The following is an 18,085-nucleotide window of genomic DNA, read 5'->3' on the forward strand; positions in this document are numbered from 1 at the left end:
CGTTCCGGGGCTGAAATTCTTCTTCACGAGGACGGAGTTTTTCAGGCTGAATGCTGATAAGTTGCGTTTGACCGCTTTAAGCATGGCGACGTTACGTCCTTTGAGGTAGTCGATCATGACGCGTAAGTCGGGGCCGGCACGCTGCCCGGCGGCAAGGTTGCTCTCCGTCACGATTCCGAAGAACGCGCTTTCTTCATCGGAGTCTTGTGGTGGTGGGTCGACGGGGGTGCGGCACAGGCAATCGGCGTTGGTGTGTCTCCAGGAAACGCCGAACTCTCGCAGGCGCAAGCTCTACCGCCCAAGACGGCAAGAGAGTCCTTAAATTGGCGAGCCAACACAGCGCATGGTGGTCTGTCACAACCTTGAGCGGTGTACCATACACATATGGACGAAATTTTGAAACGGCCCTTATATTTGCGAAGCACTCTGTCTCGAAGGCTGTGTAGTTTTTCTCCTCCTTCGACAGACCACGGCTCGCAAAGGCGATTGCTTTTTCGCAGCCGCTGTGCTTTTTGGACTAGGATAACACTTAATCCTATACCGCTGACATCAGTGTGCATTTCCGTTTCAGCGTTTTCGTCTAAATGACCAAGCACAGGCGTGATTTGCAGGCGTTGTGAAAGGTCGCAGAATGCTTCCTCTTGGGCGATTTCCTAGCTGAAAGGGTTGCTATCTTTCCTCAAGCGCTTGAGTGGCTCTGCAATGCGTGCGAAGTTTGCGACGAAGTGCCGGTAGTATGCACACAGTCTAAAAAAGCTTCTCACGCCCTTCCTGTCTTTCGGTCTTGGAAATTTCTCTATGGCAGAAGATATAGCCGGGACAGGCAGGACTCCCGCGGCGTTGACGACGTGGCACAAAACATGAGCTCCTCGTACGCGAAGCGGCACTTTTCAGTCTTCAGCGTTAGCCCCGGCGTACGAATGACCTCGAGTACACACTCAAACCTTGCCAGGTGTTCGTTGAAAGCCCGGGGCATACCACAACGCCGTCGAGGTATACGAGACAGGTGTGCATTTAAGGCCAGATAGGACGGTATCCATACTCTTTGTAACGTTGCTCGTGTCATGCAGAGCCCAAACGGCATCACCTTGAACTCGTATAGGCCGTCCGGGGTTATTAATGCAGTCTTCTCTGGGTCCCTCTCGTCCACTTCAATTTGCCAGTAGCCCGTCTTGAAATCCATCGAAGAGAAGTACTTTGCGTGGCAGAGGTGGTCGAGGGTGTCGTTGAATTCGTGGAACGGGGTACCCATCCTTTTTGGTGATTTTGTTCAGTCTCCTGTAATCAACGGAGAGCCTCAATGTGCCGTTTTTTTTTCTTCATGAGTACGGCCGGAGCAGCCCAGGGGCTTTTCGATGGCTGTATAATGTCGTCGCTGAGCACGTCTTCGGCTTGTGTTCGAATGGCTTCCCCCTCGTGTGAAGACACGCGGTACGGTGACCGTCGGGTAGGTCGTGCTTCGGTTATAATTCAAGGCTTCGCTAGGGGTGTCTGACGTAATTTTGAGTTTGATAAAAACGCTAGCTGTAGCGATGCAGGAAATCGAATAATTTGTCCGGGTTTTCTAGTGGGAGCGCTGGATTGACGTCAAAAGGGTGCGGCTACGCGTGCGCGTTCAAAGATGGCAACCGCGATCACTTGCCTTGTTTCTTGCGTTTCTTTGAGGGACGGTACTGCAGCGCCCTTGTTTAGATGCTGGTACTCCTCCGTGAAATTAGTGAACAAAACGTTGTATTTGCATTGCCTAAAGCGCGCAATTCCTCTTGCGATGGAAACACCGCGGTTGAGAACCAAACTTTGGTCACTCTCTACTGTTGTGTCGTGGGCGACGGCGAGCGGCCTCGGCGGCGACGGGAGCGAAGGCTCAGCGCGCCGGGCCCACGCACAAGCCCAAGAAGAAAGAGTGCGGCCTGCTCGCACCAAGACCAGAGCCCAAAGAGAACGTTTATTGTTCGACAAGAGACACCTAGACGCATACGCACGTGACCCGTCACGTGCGACCACAGCAACGACATCTAGTTACAATTAACACAACCAAGCGCCCACAGTGAGCGGGCGCTCCACTAGAGGGCGCCACTACACCACATCATCTTCCCGTGCAAAAGAAGTTCGCACACTCTGCGAAATACGCCACTACACCACATCATCTTCCCGTGCAAAAGAAGTTCGCACACTCTGCGAAATACATACAGCATCTTAAATGCACACTGCACATCATCAAAAAGATGTTGTGTCGTGGGCGACGGCGAGCGGCCTCGGCGGCGACGGGAGCGAAGGCTCAGCGCGCCGGGCCCACGCACAAGCCCAAGAAGAAAGAGTGCGGCCTGCTCGCACCAAGACCAGAGCCCAAAGAGAACGTTTATTGTTCGACAAGAGACACCTAGACGCATACGCACGTGACCCGTCACGTGCGACCACAGCAACGACATCTAGTTACAATTAACACAACCAAGCGCCCACAGTGAGCGGGCGCTCCACTAGAGGGCGCCACTACACCACATCATCTTCCCGTGCAAAAGAAGTTCGCACACTCTGCGAAATACGCCACTACACCACATCATCTTCCCGTGCAAAAGAAGTTCGCACACTCTGCGAAATACATACAGCATCTTAAATGCACACTGCACATCATTCTCCCGCGCTTTGAAGAATGTCTGCATCTTCCTTTCACTTGACTCACACAACAGGCTATCAGTCGCTCACGACAGTTCTATAAGTCCCAAAAAAAAACCCGTCCAAAAAACATTTTCGCTCACGACAGTTCTCTAAAGTCCCAAAAAAAACCCGTCCAAAACACTTTCAATGATGATATACGATTCAACACAGACATGACACGTTCAACATGACGCAAGGCATGAACCGTACGTATACCCCTTACTGCACATATTCGCGAAGCCACTGAGGCTGCTTAGTCTTACGGCGCGGACGCGTAGACGTTGAACTTGCATTATTTGACGATCCAGAAGCCCCCTCATTTTCCCTTGTGTTGTCTACATGGCTATTTGGATCTGTTTGTTCACTATTTTCTTCCTGACATTCTAATGGTTCCCGAGGGACAATGGATTCAGACCTTGCACTGGTAGAGACCTCCGACAGATCAGGGTCTGTCTGAACACTGGGGCTTGTCCCTTCTGACAACTGTAGACTAGGGGACTGACTGTCACAAATGTCCAAGTTAGACAAAGAGTACAAAAACTCTTTATGCCTCGACGAGAGTTCAACATTGTCATAGGAATACGGTGCCGAGCCAACCTCAATTCCTTTCGGAACGACTGTGAGTTTCGAAGCGTTCCAGATCTTTCCATCACTGAGCTTAAAGGTGAAAGGTGCAACCTGAGCTTGCACTGTCAACGGCTTACTATACTTCAGAAATCCTTGCTTACGGAATTTTACCTTCACGACATCTCCCACCTTTATGCGGGTCGGCTGCGCACCTTTCCTTCTGTCAAAGTACTGTTTAGCTTTATGCTGCTTCGTGAAGACCTGATTCCGAACATGAGGCAGGAAATTGTCCGATTCTGCTGCCTTTTTACGTATTCTGAAGTTGCTAATATCCACTTTGGAACGAGGCTGACGTCCATGCAGCAAAAAAGCTGTAGAAAGACCTGTCACTGAATGTGGTGTGACCCTATACGACCCAAGAAATTGTGTAATGCTTTTCGAAGCATCCTTGCCTTCCAGTCTGGCTACCTGTAAATGTTCTTTGAGAACTCTGTTAAACCGTTCAATCTGGCCGTTAGCCTGAGGGTAATAATTCGACGAGAACACGTGGCGGATACCTTTTTCCTTTAGATACTCTTGCATTTGTTTGGAGACAAACTGGGGTCCATTATCCGTCACTAAAACCTCAGGGAGCCCTTCCCGACTGAAAGACCAGTCCAACAACTTAATGACATCCTCAGTTGAAATGGAATTTGTGCCCAGAACCTCAGGCCACTTAGAGTAGTAATCGACTAGTGTAACAAGAAATCGGGGGTACGACACATCTAACGGACCGACGATGTCCATTCCCAACTTTTGCCAAGGACCTTCAGGCCATTCCACTGGCTGCAACGGAGCTACATGAGGCTTAGCAGACTTGTCTGCCAGCTGACAAACGTGACAATGCTTTACATGTTCTTCAACATTGCGATCCATTTGAGGCCACCAGTAACGTTCCCGGAGAAGTTGCTTCGTTCGTACTATTCCTTGATGATTTTCATGTGCTAACTCGAGAAACGTAGGTACCAGTACACAAGGAATGACTACACGGTCATCACGCATGAGTAATCCGTCCACAACAGAAAGTTCATCCCTTACATGAAAGTAAGCAGTTAAATCACTGTGTACCTTTTTCTTATCAGGCCAACCCTTTGACACATACTCTGCTACCTTCTGCAACGTCACATCGGCCTTCGTTGCCAGCTGCACGGTTTCTTTATCGACTACTGATGTTACTAATGACACTATCTCTTCCTCCTTAACAAGTTCTTGACCGGTCTGAATGGGTAATCTCGATAGAGCGTCAGCCACCAGATTTTCTGACCCTTTGCAATACTCGATGTCAAAATTGTAGTACAGCAGACGAGCTGACCACCGCGAAATCCTCAAAGGTCTCCGACCTGAGTCTCCTGCGGCTAACAAAGCAACTACAGCCTGATGGTCAGTCCTAAGTGTGAACCGTCTGCCCCAAAGAAAAATGTGCCACTTTTCGCACGCGAACAAACAAGCCAGCGCTTCGCGCTCTCCCACAGAGTATTTTCTCTCAGTCTCCGACAAAGTTCTAGAAGCAAAGGCTATGGTTTCAAGCCGAGAACCATACCGCTGCTGTAGTACCGCGCCAATTCCCACATCAGATGCGTCGGTAGTTACTACTACAGGCAAGTCAGGATTAAAGACTTTCACAACCGGAGAACATGTGAGGCACGCTTTCAACTGATCGAAACTGCGCTGAGCATCATCAGACCAACAAAATGTCTGACCCTTCCTGAGCATGAGGCGAAGTGGTTCAACTATCTCTGCATAGTTCTTTATGAACTTAGCATAGTATCCTGCAAGACCTAAAAATGATTGCAGTGACTTTATGTCCGTAGGAGCGGGAGCATGAACTATAGCTTTTACTTTGCTCTCCAAAGGTGAGATGCCCTCAGCCGAAATCTTGTGACCCAAAAAATCAAGTTCCCTGACCGAAAAAAGACATTTGTCGTTCAACTTCATGCCACTGTTTGCTATACATGTTAAGACTTCAACCAGGCTCGCGTCATGCTCAGCTTGAGTCTTTCCCCACACAAGAATATCATCAAGATAGCAAACAACATTTTTGCAATTTTTTAAGATCTGAGACATCATTTTTTGAAAAACCGCAGGCGCCGACGCCAGACCAAAACACACCCTCTTAAACCTGAATAAACCTTCATGAGTCACGAAAGTAGTTAAGTCCCTACTGCCCTCTTCCAGCAACAACTGATGATAAGCCGACGCCAAGTCAAGCTTAGAAAAACAAACAGCACCATGAAACATCTGCAACAGCTCTTCAACATGCGGTAAAGGATACCCATCAATGATAATTGCCTTATTCGGTTCCCGGAGGTCCACACACAGCCGAATGTCCCCGTTCTTTTTCCGGACGACGACGAGTGGCGAAACCCACTCCGAGGCGTCGACACGCTCAATGACATCATTGTCCTCGAGGCGTCGCAGCTCGCTGGACACTGGATCACGGAGAGCAAGAGGCAATCTTCGTAGCTTAGATGCAACTGGAGTCACACCTGGCCGCCGTTGGATCTTATGCGAGACGTCCTTGACAAGACCCAACTCGCCGTTGAAGAGATGTTCGAAACCCGGGGGCACGTTCACGGGACACTGCACTGCACACACCGATGCTAGTCGACACGTAAGAGACGCACCGTCGATCTGAATGCCCAGTTGCTGGATGGCGTCGAGCCCCAAAAGAGATGTCCCTTTGTCGGTGACGTAGAATGTGACGGAGCAAGACCGTTGCAAGACTTGAACAGGAGCTTGGAATGAGCCGCGGATGCCGATACGTTGTTTGGAAAAATTCCACAAGTTGACGGAAGCCTTGGACAGCGCATGCTGTTTACTGAAGTGACGCTTGAAATCTTCGACAGTCATCAACGACACGGATGCTCCGGTATCGACTAAGAGTTGCATGGTCACTCCGCTGACTTCGGCTTGAACGACTAAGTCCTTTCTTGGAGGATTGTTGACGCTGACTTCAGCTTGGACGACTAAGTCCTTTTTAGAAGAAGTGCTGACTGTTAAGACGGAAGATCTTGCGGGTGCGTTGATCTCCGTGGATGCTGGATGCTCTACAGGTTCCGGTGTCGAAGCGGATCCCGTAGCTTCCTTCGAAGAAACTCGATGCACTGGTGCCGGCTTACGGCACATCGATGCGAAATGTCCCCACTTATTACAAGAGTTGCAGCGCCGATTTCGGGCTGGACAATTTTGAAATGCTGAATTATGCCATTTATTTCCGCATCGTTCGCACAACTGAAGCTTGCCTGCAAACTTCTTCTGCTGAACTGTACCGCGGAACTCTACAGCTGACTGCGGATGGAAACGTCCATCTTGGAGGCCACCATCTTGCCTTCCCGAACCTGGTGGAATGACGTCACGGCCTCCCCGGCTGGCCAGGCCATCTTGAATTCCTGTGCCGCCATCTTGAGCGCGCCGGCCTCCCCGGCGGCCCAAGCCATCTTGATTCTCCACGCCGCCATCTTGAGCGCGGCGACTTTCCCGACTGTCATCTTCCGCGACGCCACCTTCTCCTCGTCGACCTACTGCTTGTACTTGATGCGAACCGAAGGCTTGGTTCGCCAACGACAAAGATTCAAAACTCCGACCAATCTCTTCAGCTTTCTCCAAAGACAACCTTTCGCCATGTGCGAGCAGCTTTTCTCTAACCTGGGGGTTAGACGTTCCATGTATGATTTGATCTCGGACGCGCTCCGCGTACGTCAGCCCGAACTTGCAACGTACGGCTTTCTCCTTTAGAGCGGTCACGTATTCTAAAAAACTTTCCCCCCGAAATTGACGACGGCTTGTGAACTCATGTCGTTCAACAAGCGTATTTGTGGACGCAGCGAAGAGCCGGTCCAGCTGCTCCAAAAGTTGGTCGAATTTCGAAATGGCCGGAGCCGAGGATGCGGTCACACTACAGTCGGTCGCGGAGTCGGTCACGATAGGGCTGGTTACATGAGCGTCGGTCACGTTACTGGCGGCGTCCCTCCTTGCTTCGTCCTGCTCCGCCTCAGCAAAATACCTTCGTTGCCCCTCCCTACCCAAAACACTGACGAGCGCCGACGCGCGTCGTCCGTCATTCCAGTCGCTGCCGCCAGCCGCCTCGAGATGGGCCTGAAACAATTTTTTCCAGTTATGCCACGGAATCGGAGGCGGCCCCGGCAATTCGAGGAAAACGGGCAGGTTATCGAAGAGGCCCATGCTGCCAAGCAGGAAGGAGAGAGATGCAGGAGCAGAAGCAGAAGAACGAAGTAGGGCGAGGCCTAAACGACGGTTCGACAAGCGTCAGCACAAAGAACGCTAGGCCTCGCGACGCCAGACGCGCCGGACAGTCACACTCGAGCGAGGTCAAACGCACTCACGTTTTCATTCTGCCGGACCCGTCGACAATGTCGTCGCAGCAGAAGAAAAGCATCCCATCCTCGTCGCCAAAAAGATGTTGTGTCGTGGGCGACGGCGAGCGGCCTCGGCGGCGACGGGAGCGAAGGCTCAGCGCGCCGGGCCCACGCACAAGCCCAAGAAGAAAGAGTGCGGCCTGCTCGCACCAAGACCAGAGCCCAAAGAGAACGTTTATTGTTCGACAAGAGACACCTAGACGCATACGCACGTGACCCGTCACGTGCGACCACAGCAACGACATCTAGTTACAATTAACACAACCAAGCGCCCACAGTGAGCGGGCGCTCCACTAGAGGGCGCCACTACACCACATCTACGATAGCGTCGATGTCAGGAGCAGCATCTTCACATTCGACGGTGATCAACAAGTTGGCGCGAGTGGCAGGGTGACATGATCGTCGGCGATCCTTACAGCAACACGGTGTTTGGAATTCCTTACCGCCGTCGTGGAGTGATCGGAGGGAAAGGTAATCGACCTTGCTTGCAGATCAATTATGGCACCGTTGTCCATCAAAAAGTTCATTCCAAGAATTACATGGTGAGAGCAGGTAGGCAAAATAACGAACGCAGCCGAGTACGTGGTGCCGCCAATGGTGACGCGCGAGCTGCGCGTTCCACTTGGTGTTACGAGGTGGCCTCCTGCTGTGCCTATGAGCGGACCATCCCATCTTGTAACTTTCTTCAGCGTGGACGCGAATGACTCGCTCATTACAGAGTGTTCGGCTCCAGTTTTGCTTAGGGCGACTGCGTCTAAGCCGTCGATGGACAACTGGACGTCGGACGCCGCTTTCCTCGAGTTGCGGGTGCTTCGAGGCCTCGTATCTCGGCTTGTGCGTGTTGACGGTCGGGCACTATGCGTCGTCAATGCCGTCGTCTTCTTCTCAGCGGCAGGCTATGTCATTTTGGGGTATGCGTCGGTTCGTGTCATTGTCGTGTTTTGGAGTCACGTCCGGGTTGGATCGGGTCGTCGGGCTGAGGGCATGTCGTGAATGATGGTCTTCGGCGAGTCGTTGTGTCGTTGGAGGTTTTTCATTTTTCCGCCGTCGTGGAACTTTACCTCCAGAAGTGGCTGCTTTTAATTTCCCCTACATGGGCTTGGGGAACTCCCACGCGTGAAGTCTGCAGTGTTTCGACGGCTTGGCGATCGGTATGGATAGGGTGGCGGCGAACGGTAGAAGCCCGTAGGACGTCGGTTGGTATTGGACAGGTTATCTTCGATTTCAGTAGGGCACTGTCCGGGTCGGGGGCGTGGAGTGTCGACGGAAAATCCCCCGGTAACCGAGCCTCTTGTAGGGGCAGTGACGGTAGACGTGCTCGGCCTCTCTTCAGTAATAACTCAGCGGACGATTATCTGGCGTTCGCCACACGTCAGTCTTCCTCTGGGTAGAGGTTGCACCGCAGGTGGTCGGGCCGGTGACACGGGACGACGGTATGGAGCCTCAGGACGATAGGGTGCAGGTGGGTGAGGTCGACAGACAGCAGCCGCGTAGGCCATGGGTTGCGGCTTGCGGCTCGCGGGGTGCTTCTGGCGTCCTTGATGTTCCCAGCGTTTGCTGCACTTCTTCCCTAATGACTTCGGTAAGGGAAGCGACCTGGGGCTGCGGCGGCGCTAGGAGAAGGTTCCACAGCTGCTCCCTCACTACTGCGCGGATAGTCTCGCGTAGGCTGTCTGCCGGGATCCGCATAGAGTCGACGTAGTTCTCATTGGCCGCGCCAAGAAAGTTGCGGTCATACGGCTTAGCCTGCGTATCGAGGGACTTCTCAATTGTGCTGGCTTCGGTCACAAATTCGGCGATGGTTTCTGGCGGATTGCGGACAAGTCCACCAAAAAGTTCTTCCCTCGCACCGGGCATTGATAAGCGCAACTTCTTTTCTTCTGCCATGCAAGGGTCAGCACGCTTGGAAAGCCTCTTCATATCTTCAGCAAACACAACGTTTTTCCTAGGTTGTTGTGTCCGCGTTTGCAGCAAGACCTCAGCCCGCACTTTTCTCAGAACCATGGTGAAAGTCGTTAAAGATGTCGTTTTTAAATCGTTCTAAGATTCCAGGGAGCTTTTTTGTTTTTCAAACCAGATTCATGCTGAATCTTCAAGGTAAAAGAACACTTGCCTCAGTGCCTCCGCGTCGTCCCATCGGTTAAACAGCCTGACCCCTTCGATTTGCTCCAACCAGTCTTTGGGATTCTCAGAAGGTGACCCTAGGAAGGATGGGGGCTCCCTGGGTTGCTGAAGGACGAGGGCAGCGTTGGTAGCGCTGGTCATGGTGCCTGCGTTGATCATGGAGGTTTTCACGATGTCTTCTTTCTTCACTTTATCCGGAAGCAGTCCAAACTCTTTTTGAAGACCTTGCTGTCAGCGGCTGACACGAGTTGAGCTTGCTTGTCGACTTGACGAGTGGTTAGGGTGCATGTACCCCGCACATGCAGAAGTCACAAAGCTAAAGACGACGCAGGTGCCTTCAACGAAATCAAGTTTCTGGGAGTGAACTTGTGCTCCCTTGACGACTCATAGAATACAGGCGCGAAGAAGCAGTAAAAAAACACGCAAAGGCGAGCATCGACGATTCGAAAACCGTGGCGTCTGCTCTACAGGCTTTTATCTTTCGGCCCGAGTGTTTCTCGAACCGTTCATTTATATTCAGAACATTCTAGATCTATGAAGCTTATTCTAGGCCAGTGACGTTCGGCGAAGGCTCTCCTTATCCGAATGAGATAACCCGTGTGGAATAAAAATAAAGAATGGAACATGCGCTTCGCTCGGCACACAGATAACACAGGCGGGCGCAGCCACGCAAAAAAAAACAATCCATAAATAAACAAACCCAAAGCAAGGTTCGCGGCTTTACCTCCCGCCCCTCTAAGAGTGCATCAACCCGATGCCAAAATAAAATAACAGTCCGAACAAACAACAACAAAAATTTCATGATCTTGTGCAGTATGGTTTGAGGCGAACCACGTGGACGACTTCGGGCCGCGTGCGTCAGGTGTCGTATTTGTACGAGAAACACACCTAACCTGCAGACATACAAATTTTTCAGTAGTTACCTCGTATTCAGGAAGGACAGGGATGGGTGCTCGTACGGATGCCTGAGGTCGCCTATCAAAAAATACCTAACATCTTCGGGAGCAAGCCTATTCAGTAAAAACAAGCCTACATACCATAATACAGGACACAACACTTATTCACTCCTCGACTTGGCTTTTGGCTCTGCAGTACTCTTTCAATCTCTTGAATGGGATGTTGGGACTAACCCATATGGTAGTGACCACTTTCCAACCTCACTTACATATATAGGTAAAGGCCCAAGCAGTTCATCTTCCCATAACAGGTTCAATGAAGCTAGAGCGAACTGGAGCACATTTACAGAAACATTCAAACTACACCACACATCTATAACACACCTACACACTGAAGAAGCCACCTAACTCCTTACAGCGCTCATCCTTGCCGCCGCCGAAAAGTACATTCCCTAGGCCTCCAGTATGTCGCGCAACCCAAGGAGGTCCTTGTGGAACTAGGACTCTAGGCGGACGCGAGAGGCCCAGAACAATGCGTGGGGTATCCTTCGCCGGTACCCCACGTCAGATAATCTCAATATCTTTTAAACGTTCCAAGGCTTTTGGGAAGCGAGTGCGTCGTGAAGCGAAGCGGGACCATTAGCGCACCTTCCTCACTTCCATCAATTAATACAAAGACACACCAATCTGGACACGAATAGCGAAACTAAAAGGACAACAGACACACAGCCTGCCCCTGGTTAGTACAACAGAGGACACACTGCAAGACCAGGCTAACATACTCGCACAACACTTCCAACACGTGTCCAACTGAGCATAATACAAACACATTCATGAAACACAAAACATCTGTAGAAACGAAGTCCCTGCATGATAACAACAAGTCGCACACTTCTTACAATTCTCCTTTTTCAATTCATGAGCTGAAGGCAGCCCGGACCACATCTAAGCCTTCAGCGACAGGTGCAGAGAAAATCACATACACTATGGTACAACACCTACACTCAGACACCCTTGAAACACTTTTACATATATACAATAACTTGGGGCTTTCGGGGCACATTCCTCGCTTTCGGAGGAAGGCCATAGTAGTGGCTTTCCTGAAAGAAGGGAAGGACCCTTCCTCTCCCGCCAGCTATAAGCCCATTGACCTGGCAAGCTGCCTGTGCAAGCGCCTCGAGGAGATGATAAACCGTAGGTTCGTGTACGTTGTTGAGTACAATGGTCTTCTCGAGAGCTGCCAAGCAGGATTCCGGGCAGGGCGATCCACAAATGATCAATTAGTTGCATTGGAATCTTACATTAGGATGCCTTTATACAGAAACAGTACTGCATTACCGTAGTTTTTGATATCGAAAAAGCTTATGATACGTCATGGCGTTATGGCCTTCTTGCAGACCTAGAATGCTATAGTGTAACAGGTAACATATTAAACACTCTTTCCAGTTACCTGTATGAACGAACAATTTGTATCAGACTCGATTCGGCACTTTCGAACGTTCACATGCCGGAGAATGGCGTGCCTCATGGTGGCGTATTGATCTGCACCTTGTTTATAGTTAATATGAACTCTCTCCGAAAGGCATTGCAGCCAGCCATCTCCTGCTTGATGTATGTCGATGACGTTCAAATGTCTTTTAAATCATGTAACATGTCTATATGTGAACGTCAAGTATAGCTTGGTGTTAAAAAACTTGCTGGCTGGGCAGACGTAAATGGGTTTAAACTGAATCCTTCTAAAAGTACCTGCGTTGTATTTTCAAAGAGGCGCGGGATTCAAGCAGACATTGATATTAAGCTCCATGGCGACAAAATTCTCGTATGAAGGGACACAAGTTTTTAGATGTAGTGATGGGCGAAACACTCGCATTCACCTTTCATATCAAGCAGCTCAAGCAGAAATGTCTAAAAACAATGAATATTCTCAAAGTCCTACCTCACCAATCATACGGTGCAGACAAACAACTCCTGCTGCGCCTCTATACCAATATGGTAGGGTCTCGCTTGGACTACGGAAGTATGGTCTATGGGTCCGCCACGAAAAGAGCGTAAAAATGCTCCACCCAGTGCGACACTTGGAGCTTCGCCTCTCGTGTGGTGGTTTCCGTACAAGCCCTGCCCAAAGCCTGCATGTGGAATGCCACAAATGGTGCCTAGAGCACCAGCGAATGTATGTTGATGTGTTATATGCTTCTAAAATCTCACCAATCGATAACCATGCTTTTAAACCTGTTTTTATGGATACATCCACATCACAGCTCTTTTTAAATCGCCCATCCATTTCTGTTCCCTACTAACAAAGAGCGAGAGAGGAGGTGGCTTTACTTAATGTCTCCTTTTTAAACACCTTCAAATCATCATGCATTGATTTTATAGCGTCATGGCAGCTTCGCGCTGTGTCGTGAGAGATGTCTTTCATTAAACTCGACAAAAATAGGGTACCCAGAAATGCGATTCTGCAGCACTTTCTGTCGCTGCAGGAGAAGTACCCCTGTACAGAAGTGTATAGCGACGCCTCCAAAACTGAATCCGCCGTGTCATGTGCTGCCCACGGATCCAATTTTAAAGCTTCTGAACCCATGAATGTAACTTGTAACATCTTCACAGCAGAGGCTTACGGAATCCTTGCTTTGAATAACATTGTGAAATATCATATCTCAAAATCCGCCATTTATAATGACTCTTTAAGTGTTGTACGAGCGTTCGGTCATAAATCTTCTTCTTAGAACAATGATGTCGGCATATGATGCAAACCTTGAGGTGACTGTTTGTTCAGTCCCGGGCCACTAGAGGATCGCGGGAAATGAGACAGCAGATTAAATGGCCGCTGCTGCACTCACGAACACGGTGCACTTCTGAACAATACCCTACACTGACTTGAAACCACATATTAAAAAAACTACGTAAAACATGGCAAATACAATGGAGTGAACAGACACAACACACACTCCCCACTGTAAAACGACACTTGGGATGCAATACAACCGATTCACACAACAGACACGCAGAAGTTGCTCTTCCTAGGTTACGGATAGGCCACACTTATGTAACACACTCCCACCTGCTCACAGGATCTCCAAGACCCCTGTGTAGCGGGTGTGGAGAGGCCCTATCCGTAATCCATGTACTACTCCAATGCAAAGCACTCCACACAACGCGACACAAACACTTCACCCAACTTTACAGACAACCCAATTTGTTACATCCAGGATTTTTCTCTCGGATGATCGTACATTTTCTGCCAAGCGCCTTTTAAAATATCTACAGAAGTTCAATTTTTAGACTTAATTTTATACCCATCATGATCACAACCTGCCCTTATAAACCAGCCATCCTCACTTTCTTTTATTGATTTTACTGTTGTTCTTGCTGACTGATTTTAGTGTTTACCTCCTCACCTCTCATATTTAGCCATTGTTTTGGCGCTCTTTGCCCCAGTTGGCCTTGCGTCATTAACATCCAACCATCATCATCATGATCATATCAAGGTACTTCTCAATTGTGCTGGCTTCAGTCACAAATTCAGCGATGGTTTTTGGCGGATTGCGGACAAGTCCACCAAACAGTTCTTCCCTCACACCGGCAATTGAGAAATGCAACTTCTTTTTTTCCGCCATGCAAGAGTCAGCACGCCTGAAAAGCGTCTTGACCTCTTCGGCAAACACAACAACGCTTTCGTTAGGGTGTTGAGTCCGCGTTTGCAGCAAGACCTCAGCCCGCTCTTTTTGCAGAACCCTGGTGAGCGTAGTTAAAAATGCACCTTTAAAATCGTTGTAAGTTTCCAGGGAGGTTTTTTGTTTTTCAAACCAGATCCGTGCTGAATCTTCAAGGCAAAAGAACACTTGCCTCAATGCCTCCACGTCGTCCCATCGGGTAAACAGCCTCACCCGTTCGATTTGCTCCAACCAGTCTTTGGGATTCTCAGAAGGTGACCCACGGAATGATGGGGGCTCCCTGGGTTGCTGCAGGACGAGGGCAGGATCGGTAGCGCTGGTCAAGGTGCCTGCGTTGATCATGGTGGTTTTAAGTGCTAATGCACTTCTTAAGCGAGCCTGAATCGTCCGCCGCCGTAGTCCGCATAGCAACAGCTGCGGGTGCGCGCGCTCCTCGTCTTCCTTAGCAACGGGGGGAGATGGGCGCGCGCTGCCTGGCCGCTGACATGGCACATACCCACGTGGGGGATCGGCCAGGAATCGGGCGTGAGAAGGGCTAATGCACCCGCTTAAAGGAGTACTGACACGAAATTTCAAAGCTGAGATCCGCTCTAGCAATCAAGTACAACGACAACACAAATAGGTGTCTGTGAATAAATGCATCTTTCTTTCTTTGTAGTTGTGTGTGTGTGTGTGATCTCTCTTTCGCGAACATTACCGAACCGCACAAATTCAACTCGTGCATTCGCACTTTCACATTCTTCCCCTCTGGGAAATGCGGGGAATTTTTTTGCGTCTTGTTTTTTCACTTTATGCGGAAGCAGTCCAAACTTGCTGAAGACCTTGCTGTCGGTGGCTGACACGAGTTGAGCTTGGTTGTCGACTTGACGAGTGGTTATGGTGTTTGTACCCCGCACCTCCAGCAGAAGTCATAAAGCTAAAGACGACGCAGTTGTCTTCAAGGAAAACAAGTTTGGGGAGGGAACTTGTGCTCCCCTAACAACTCAAAGAACACAGGCGCGAAGCAGCAGTCAACAAAGTGCTTGCAAAGAGATGCCCCCCTAACAACTCAAAGAATACAGGCGCGAAGCAGCAGTCAACAAAGTGACATGCAAAGAGAAGCATCAACGATTCTAATAGCGCGGCGTCTGCTCTACAGGATTTTATCTTTCGGCGCGAGTGTTTCTCGAACCGTCGATTTACATCAAGAACATTGTAGATCAATGAAGATTATTCCAGGCCAGTGACGTTAGGGCGAAACGCTCTCCTTATCCGAATGAGATAACCCGTTCGGCACAAAAATAAACAATGGAACATACGCTTCGCTCGGCACACAGATAACACAGCCGGGCGCAGCCGCGCAAAAAACAAACGATAAATAAACAAACCCAATGCAAGGTTCGCGGCAATATACTGAATCAAACTCTTTTCATTGTGCATATCGGCTTGCAAGAGGGCTCCGTTAACTCTACGGGTTTTTCTATTACGTCACTGATGAAATGAATTTGGTTTATTGTTGAGCAGAAGTTCCTAAGCCCGGCCTGCTGTCTGGGTTGCTGAGATTTAAGGCTGTAGAATATGCTGTTAACCATTACTGTGGTAACTAATTTACATAATCAAAGTGTTCGACAAAATCTTCCGCAACCCATGCATTGGGTTTCTTTACTTCTGTGTTTTTATTTTTACCGTCCTGTCGAGCCTGGCTGTGTTATCTGTGGGCCAAGCGAAATGTGTCCTCCATACTTTCTTTTTAAGCTGAAGGGCTATTTAATTCGTAAGGCAGAGCCCTTTGCGCTGTCTTTACTGGACTAAAATATTATGCTGTGATCTCCAGTGTTCTCGATGTAATGCGAGAGTTTGACAAATAATCACATCAAAAGATTAATTCTTGCAGGGCAGACGCCGCAGTATTAGATTTGGCGACGCGAGTCTACGCACGTAAGCGGGTTGAGTGCTTCTACGCTCTGGAATTTTCTTGGAGTTTTTCGGAGCCCAAGTTTGCTCCAATAAATGTTTTCTCCTTGAAAAAAAGTATGCGTCGTCCTTGCTACATAAAAGTATAGTGCATTCGGGGTGCGCGTTGAAACGTTTGTTGTAATGTTGTAGACTGGTGATGTTTTACCGGGGTACCAACTCACAGGTGACTCCACCTTTACCATCAAATGACGATCTATCCTATGGGGAGTTTTCTCAAATCGCCTTTTTTGGTGCGGAGAATGTGTGTTTCTTATTGAGCTTGTTTGTTTCTTACTGAGCTAACATTAAGCGCATCGAATAGGGAAGTCAAATGTCACTTGAAGATATTGTGAAGAGCGCATGGCAAGAAGAAGCTAAGGAGTTAGAAGACGAGGAGAGATCCTTGAAAAACACTATGCAAGTCCGGGCCAGATAGAGCGAGGTGATCATCCTTTGGTTCTCCAAAACAAGCGAACACGTGGCGGAGTCGGCATATGCCGGCCAAAGCGCGGATTGATCGTTCGGCCTCTACCCTGCCAAGGCAAAGCGCACCACTGCAGCTCACCAACTCCACCACCCTCAACGTATTCATGAAATTTTATGTGTGAGACTCTTTTCATGAGGACTCTTTCGGCGGCAGTAATTTGATTCTATTTCTGTACCTTATAATGTGTTGGTGCACCAGCGTACATTTTGTCCATATATATATATGTAGAGAGAGAGAGAGAGTAAACGTGTTTATTGCGAAAAGCAATGGGGAGGAGTCCTCAGTCCAAGACCCCTTGGGCCTTCCCCGCCTCAACAGCCCTCAACACCAGCAGGTGCTGGTCATTGAGGTCGGAGCTGGTCAACACTCTCTTCCAAAGCTCGTGAGAAGAAATGGAGGGATTTCGCGAATGCATTAGGGCGTGCGCGCAGCCCCCTACCATATGAAAGAGCGTCCCGGGGGCTCCGCAGAAGCGGCATAGCGGCGAATATACGGTGGGGTGCAATACAGTCAAACCCGGCTATAACGAACCCGAATAGAGCGAATTATGCTGTATATCGAACAAAAATAATTCAGTTACGGAAATACATGGGAAACATATTCCCTATAACGAAGTTCACATCCGATATATCGAACTCTGCCCGCCTAGAATGGCCGCCGAAATGCATGGTCTCGGAGTGGCGATTGAGATGTGGATTGGCCGCGACCACGGAGCAAGAGTTGCGACTGAGACATTGCGCCTCGCATGGAGCGACGTGACGCCCGACACTTTCCGTAACTGTTTCCGACGCGCGGACGACGGAACCCGCGCAGTCTGCGAGTACGGACCAAGACAGCAGTATCGGTGAACTGTGGGAAGAGCTCCCCCACGTTCCCGATGATATCGCGAGTGAAATCCGTCCGACGCTTATAATGAAGCGCTTTCGGCAGTCGATGTGCTCCGCCAATGCTTCTTAGATTTTAGACGACGCAGACTCGAACTAGTGCAAACAATGTTCCGTGTAGAGAATGCTATGCTAGTTGAAGCCGCCAAAACGAAAGTGAAAACAGAAATCACCCCTTTTTTCTTTGCAAAGTAGGCAGTTCAGGTGGAAAGTAGCTTTATTATTTGCAATAAATGGATTATTTTGGGTACAGTAATGGCTACTTCACTGTGTTTGTTTCTGCATGCGGGGATGGTGAAGTTGGGGAGTGGGGGGCTCCCGCGGATTGCGAACTTGTAACAATAAGTTCGTTATAGGCGGGTTCGGCTATAATCGAACTATTGGATATATCGAACTAATCGCGGTGCATATTGCAATTCGCTATAAACGTGTTTGACTGTATATGGCA

At 49.4% G+C, this 18,085-nt stretch overlaps 1 long non-coding RNA gene across 1 annotated transcript; it reads right to left on the reverse strand.

Annotated features, from left to right (window-relative positions):
- Positions 1-2,328: 2,328 nt before the first annotated feature.
- On the reverse strand, positions 2,329-7,949 carry LOC144149769 (uncharacterized). Its single transcript, XR_013318360.1, has 2 exons — positions 7,605-7,949; positions 2,329-7,356 (listed from the first exon to the last, which is right to left on the reverse strand). It is a non-coding gene; the product is annotated as an uncharacterized LOC144149769 (long non-coding RNA).
- Positions 7,950-18,085: the final 10,136 nt, after the last annotated feature.

The sequence above is a fragment of the Haemaphysalis longicornis genome, unplaced genomic scaffold, assembly GCF_048455015.1.
Source record: "Haemaphysalis longicornis isolate Haplotype H1 unplaced genomic scaffold, Haemaphysalis longicornis Haplotype H1 scaffold_8, whole genome shotgun sequence".
NCBI lineage: Eukaryota > Metazoa > Arthropoda > Arachnida > Ixodida > Ixodidae > Haemaphysalis > Haemaphysalis longicornis.